Genomic DNA, 7,638 nt, shown 5'->3' with positions numbered 1-7,638 from the left:
TGTGAGTACTTTTTATTAAAATCAGTTGTTTTGGAAACCGAACATTTTTACCACTGGATATCACTGAGTGATATCAATGAATAGCCGTTGAATGTAATTAGAACGTACTTTAAAAGTCATTTAGAAACTTCACGTTCGTTGCCCAGACTCCAGCGTGATATTTGTGTGCCACATTTGTGGCTTAAGATGACCAGAAGTAGATCTACGTGCAGCTGCTGGGGGTTATTTAAGTAAGCGGAAGACCCTACCGAAGAGCATTTAACGAAAATTAATATTGGCCTTCTAAATAGGCTATAGAATAAACATGCATAATTGTGAACCAGCCGGACCAAGTAAAACACATTGAGCATCTTGTCAAATGATCTACATTGGAAACACAGGCAGGACCTCAAAAAACACGACTCCAAGAGCAATTTAGAGACATTCGAAATTTTGCAACTAAGCACGTCTCTATTCATTTCAATAACACACAACATGGGTGTGTGTGTGGGGGGGGGGAGGCCTACTACTGATCTCCTCGTCACTGCTATTCAACAATACAATGACAAAAACACCCTCATGCAGAACGATAACAAAACTTATTTACATGTCAGGCACCCTCCAACCTCACGGGATCAACAACAAACACACTTTTATTTAAAAATGAAATGGGTACTAATACTACACCCTTTTCCCATTCGTCTTTGCCTGACATCACCGCTCCCTTTCGATTTCCCGCGCTTTTACGTCAGCGCAGTTCATTTCTTTTCTGCCTCGATAGAGAACAACATCGGATAGATAAGTTAACTAAAGCTTATTTTGTGTTAATTGTTTGTCTTTTTTTTTTTTGTTTTGTTTTGTAGCCGATGAAGGCCTTGTGGCCCTAACGTTTTTTTGTTTTTCTTGGTCCAACAGGGTCACAAATATGCATGTTTATTGTATTTTCTATGCAGTCGTTTGCCCATGCAGCAGTAAATCTTTGTTTTTTTTTTTTAAATCTTTGAACATTCTAAATATAGGGATGCCTTTGTTTTCCACTTTTCCAAGTTGGATAAGTAGGCATATTCTTCAACGTTCTCGTCAACACTAGCACACAAAATGATTAGCCTCGCCAACATTACAAGAGCTTCGAATAAAACAGTTCTTTGCTTAAAAACAATTGTGAAATAAATGTTTATAAGTCGTTGAAATAACGGTAGAAGAATGGTCTAATGACTCTAACGTTATGCGTGGGAAATATCGATCAAGAATCGCGTGACGTTCTGGGCATTTTGTTGAATGTTCTTGTATGCAGGTATCTAGTTACAGCCAGCGCTTTAAAAAATACACACACACACTTTTTGTTTGCTTTGGCCAAGTGGATCTCCCCTCGCTGGGCGTCACCTGATGCTGTCTTCACATCTTAGGCCCCCATCTTAGTGACGCCGATGTCCCATGTTGTGTTTTTTCAGCCATAGATCTTCATAATTTTTGTATCAATAAAATTTAGGAAATACGTCTTCATGTAAGAAAGTAGAATAAAAGCTTTTTTAAAAAAAGCTTGAAACAACCTTTGCATCTCAAAAGGATCTCAAAAAGTCTTTCGACACGGACAGTCGCGATGGCTTATGGAGGATTTTGACCAGGTTTGGATGTCCACCTAGGTTCCTATCCTTCTCAAGCAGCTTCATGTGGGACAAAAAGGGCAGATTAAACACAATGGAGAAGCCATGTTCCATAGGTCACCCAATAAAATCTACTCAGCCCCAAAGATCACCGTGAGTGACACACCTCTTCACATATCTGTAGTAAAAGCCTCCTCCTATTGTGTTTCTGATTTGTTTTTTCATTGTCGTCAATTATTCATCTGTTCTTGAACCAGTTTCCATGGTGTTCTGTTGTCACAGGTAAATAAATAAAATATTGTAGACATAAATTAATAATAACAATAATAATAACAGAGACTTTGTATTTATACAAGTAGACATAGAAGACTATCATTTTTTTATTACGTCACATCCTACTTTCTCACAAAACATTCACAATTAAACAATGACGCAATATAAACATATTAGCACATACTTCCTTTTAAAGTTGTTATCACATCCTTCTTTTTAAAGTTCTTAAGGCTGATATCTACTAGGAACTTTAACAACTCGGCCACTTCTGGTTGTCTTGACTGGCACAACAAGTTCTCTAGACGTTGGTCTATAACTGTCTGTTTCGTTTGTTCCAACAGTTTGCTGTTCGTTGTCTTCATCGGTATCATAGTACCCAGAGATGTCTTCATCGAAACTCTTGTTCTCATTTTCTCTCCGACAGAGTAATCTTTAGGTAGTCTTGCTTTTGCATCGTATTTCACTTTACTTCTCGTCTTATCTTATATAATACTCTTTTAGTAATGTCTCTGCATTTTCAGCTACCGATGGTTTCAATAGTTTGGGATCAGTTGGAATGAGTCTTCTACATATCATATCAGCAGTTGTGATGGTGAATACAGCAGTCCGCTTATCGGAGTATTTCTATACTCGAGCATAGCGAGATATGCATCTTTCCCGCTTTAGTATGCTTTGTTGAATATCTGCTTTACGATACCAACATGCACCTCACTTTGACCATTTGATTGAGGGTACCTGGGGCTTGATGTTATCTTAAAACCCTACTCAGAAGCAAACTCTCTATATTGATAGCTGTTGAATGGCATATTGTCGCTCATTATTTCTTCTGGTATGCCATGTCTAGCAAAAATACCTTTCAGTGATGGCGGATCTTTTGTTGGAGTTTTGTTTGGTGTTTTCTTCTCCAGTATTGGGTAATTTAGTTTATTTTGCTTTATTCTTTCGCGTTATAGTTTTGAACTCGTTATTAATATAATATTGTGAATGGCGGTCTCAAGGAATGCTTATTTTTCTTGTTTAGGGACGCAGGCTTGGGACTCTGTTGTAATAAGCTTGATTTGGTTTGGTGTGGTCCGTGCATCCATGGCGTTGTGAATGTTTGTGTGTGGGCTTCACGAGCCCTGATTGAATTGTGACACTGAGATTAAGGTGTGCTATGTTATTTTGAATAAGCTGCTTATTTGTATTTGATCTTGTATAATACTAGTTACCAAACCCGTATTCATCTGTCATGTCATGTTACATTATTTATTCATTAAATTGTTGCATTTACACTCTTGTTATTTAACTGATATAAGTTCACGTATAGTCAGTATTTTTGTTTCATAATTATCTACGTATTAACCAATAAACTGTCTGGTGTGTCAGGGCAGACGAGCCCGGCCAAATTACAACCCCGGGAGGAAGTTAAAGAACACTGTTCAGGTGGGGAGCCCGGGGAAGCACATCATACCCTAGATGAACCCGAAAAAAAAACCCGCCTGACAATCATCTGGTCTCGATTGCTCTTGACCACGTAATAGTTTATCATCTTCATGCAATTGAGAACCTGACGTATAAGTTGTTGTTAGTTGATTTCTCTGCATCAACTCTCGTGGAACTTCATTCTGTTGCTTGACATCATGTACTTTGACGTTTTCTTTTGCTTCAATTAGTTGTTAAAGCAATAGATGTTTTGATCCCTAAAACTGGGTTTATTTCGTTCTTGATCTTTAACTTCCACATCGTCGACTTTAAATGTGACTGATGCAACCCTTCAGTTCTAATGCTTCATCCCCTAGTGCTCGTAGGGTAGTATTTGAGTACTTTAACTGACTATCAGTTTCTAAAGTGTTCCACGTTGACTCTGATATTACACTAGCTTGTGCTCCTGTGTCAATCTTCATTTTGACTATTTTTCCCATAATATTGACATCAACCATCCAAACATTGTTGTTAATACCAATTGCCTCAAACCACAACTCATTTACTTGGCTTGCTTGACTTTCATCTTCCATTGAATCAACAGCCTTTATATGTTTCGATCGACATTTTGCAGCGAAATGATTTCTCTTTTTACATTTTCGGCATGTCTGTCCAAATGCTGGGCAATTGTATTTTCCGTGAGATCTACCACAAGATCTGCAATTTCTAATGATACTTGTTACCGGTACATGATTCTTTGTCACTTTTTCCTGTGAGCTTTTGACATGCTTTCTATCTTCTGTCTTCTTTAATTTATAAGCAGCATCTACATGTAGTCCTTGTAGATATGAATCTATCATTTGGTTCTGGGTATGCTCGTCAGCACGAATTATGCTTGCTGCTTTCACTAAAGTTCAGTCTACATCTCTCCGACTGTTTGTCTCAAGCCAATAGATCTCTGATGAGTTCATCTCGAAGGTTGTCAAACTTGAATTCGTTTGCCAAATTCTTCAAATCAGTATAATACTGTTCAAACGTTTCGCCGTCCTTCTGTTAGACTTAGGCAAAAATGATTCTCAAACCTTTCAATTACTTTGTCTACAGTCTCATCTTCACATACTTGAAAAGTATTGTATATAAATCGAGCGAGTTCATCGATTATGTGTAATAATAAAGCTTTCTTCACTGGCTCGAGCTTCGTATTCTTTTCAGTGGCGACCATAAACAGTTCAAAACTTTGTCTCCATTTTTTTCCTCTTTCAGATAGATTACCGTCTAGTGACAACGGTTTAGGAGGATCGAATAATTCCATTATTCGTATAGATTCTAGATTCTATGTCTATATTAAGATCTAAAACAAAATGAACTAACGAAACCACTTGATACAAATAAAATGTACTTTTAGCAATTTAGAAACCACTACCTGTTACCAGTGTTTTAAACCAATCTGGATGGCTGCCTGGTCGTGTGGTTTGCTCGCTGGACTGTCGTTCGGATTTATCGACGGTCGAGGGTTCAAACCCTGCCCGCTCCCATCCCCCGTCGTCCTGCGGGAGGTTTGGACTAGGAAGTAAACTATCTTCAACTCTGAAGGAACATCCGAATTATGTAAAACAAACAAACAATCTGACACTAGATCTGACACCTAATCTGACACCAAATCTAACACCATGTTCTGTTGTCACAGATAAATAAATTAAATACTGTACACATTAATTAATAATAACAATAATAATAACAGAGACTTTGTGTTTATACCAGTAGACATAAAAGACTATCTTTTTTTGTTACGTCACATCCTACTTTCTCACAAAACATTCACAATAAACAATGACGCAATATAAACATATTAGCACACATGGCAGTCTTTCCAACTTAATTTAACATAGTGGCCGCTCAACAGCACATCAGCAGTCACATTAATGGCATAATCAAAAACCAACTTGATCATCCTGAGGAACACGCCAGAGGTGTCATCTTGAGGAAGGAAAGATTGCTAGCTGACAAACTTGAAACGGATATTGAGTTGGTGCTGCCGAAAATTAGCAGTCGACAGACACACTGAGAAAAAAACACGTTTGGATTTTGGAAGTTAGTACAGAACACGGCATCTATATTACATATCTTAATTCTTAATTTTCTTTATATCAAGTCTCGCTTTTCGAGCAATAATGTTCAGTTCAACTTGTTTTTTTTTTTGTTTTCAACCTAAAACGATGCAAAAGCTGCAATGCAAAGAAGAATATCAGAACTGTACGATAAGCGTTCATCGCCAGCTTGTCTTTCGCGACGAAAAGCTAATCATTAGTAAAGTTATTGACAGTTTCTGCAACCATAGTCAACATTTACAGTTTAAAGTGAACAATGTGTACCGTAAATACTAATACTTTGTTCACGTGTTTAGTTTCTTTTTTTTTTCATGAAAAAAAAAGTATTTACTGTGCATTTAATATCGATTAAATATGAGGGCCCGAATAGGTGGGGGGGGGGCAGTTCTTTTCTTTAATATTTTAACAAGAAAGTTGAGGCTACGACTTTGAGCCATCGGTGGCAGATTGCACCCCCCCTGCAAAAAATCCTGATGGCGCCCATGAACAGAGGTACCCCACGGATACGCTTTAAAGACCAGCTTAGGCGTCAACTTGCTTTAACTGACATAGAAAAGAGCACCTGGCTGCAGGCGGCTTCGGAACGAGGCAGCTAGAGATCTTTTTAAAACGACGCGGGATAGACACTTGAAACCAAAAGAAAATTCACTGCTGAGATAGACGTGGGCGGTGAAAAGAGAATCAACATTTTTAATCAACCAACGGCAAACAATAGTTATAGGCTATGTCTGGATGTGGAAAATATGTAGGTCGCAGCTGGGGCTGCGAAGCGACGTGAAATACTCATTCCTCATTACTCTTCAGACAAAATAAAAGCCTTATTTATTTATTTATTACTTATATTATAAGGTTACATTAAACCTCCCCCCCCCAGCTAAACAAATTTCCTCACACAAGAAATGTAATTTTTCTTGAAAAATTCATATTTTATGATTAAAAGCTAAGTGATTTCTATGTATATCACCTCAATACTTTAACAGAGACTTTGATATGATGGGGTAGATTTAGCCCACATTGTGCCGAATCTTGGTTGTATTCTTAACTTATCTTATATATCATAGACTTTATTTCAAAAAAAAAGAAGATAATTACGTAAGTAAGATATATATATATATATATCTATGCAATGTACACCAATAAATACGAAATAGATAACAATAAACTTAGAAAGACACAAAGATATTATTATAAAGGCAATTTTCGTATTCCATATGCTGTGACAAATTCGTATAGGCCTAGTGGAGGAGAAAAGCTGACAAGTGTCAGTAGGTTTAAATACCTCAGAGAAATCGTCTCAGATGAGGAAAACAAATTGAACCACCCGCCAGAATAGCACAGTCCAAAGCAGCACTTAAATTGCAAATTTACTTAAAACAACCTGGAAAGACTAAGGCATAACCCTCGACACTAGAATCAAAGTGATGCACTTCCTGGTCACGGTCACATTCTTATATGCTTGCAAATCTTGGACGCTGACTGTAGATTTAAGTGGGGGGGGGGGGATCCTACTTGATCCTAGCAACGGAATTGAGATGCTACAGAAAGATCCTAGGTAGACTAACACTTACAAAGACCGCATCTCAAATAAAGAAAGCAGAAACAGGATTAATACAGCAATTGAAACCCAGGATGACCTGCTAACTTTAAAAAAAAACAACGCAATCTTGAACTCTATGGCCATATCACAAAGAAATTTCTATAAATCAAATAAGAACATAAAACTAAAATGTTATTTAACCTTGGTTAGGCCAATAATAGAATATGCATCCTCCGTTTGGGACCCCTCAACTCAAGAAAACATTAAGAAACTGGAACAGACACAAAATAGAGCAGTGAGATTCATAACAAACGAATATTCACATTTGACTAGAGTAACACCTTTAGTAAAATCACTAAATTTAGAAAGCCTTCAGGACTGAAGACTCAAAAATAAAGTAGCAATTATACATAAAACACTGAACCATAATCTTCAAATACAAAAACAAAATTTAATAAAATACTCTGAAAGACACAAAGATAAAGGCACATTCCTCGTCCCATATGCTAGGACAAATTTGTACAAATACTCCTTCTTCCCTAGTGCTATTAGAGCATGGAATGGGTTGCCTGAGCTAGCCAGGAAAACCAGTGACTTGGCAGAATTTAAGTCATTGGTTAATATGCATGACTATAAATTCATGACGCGTAGGACGTAATCATCTTCTTTTTGTTTTGAAGTAACGTCTGTATTATATAAGATAAGATAAGTCATCGATCGAATCAGGGCTTGC

Source organism: Biomphalaria glabrata, chromosome 1 (genome assembly GCF_947242115.1).
Source record: "Biomphalaria glabrata chromosome 1, xgBioGlab47.1, whole genome shotgun sequence".
Lineage (NCBI taxonomy): Eukaryota > Metazoa > Mollusca > Gastropoda > Planorbidae > Biomphalaria > Biomphalaria glabrata.
The sequence above is the reverse complement of the archived record's forward strand: the minus strand, read 5'-3'. Positions refer to the sequence as shown.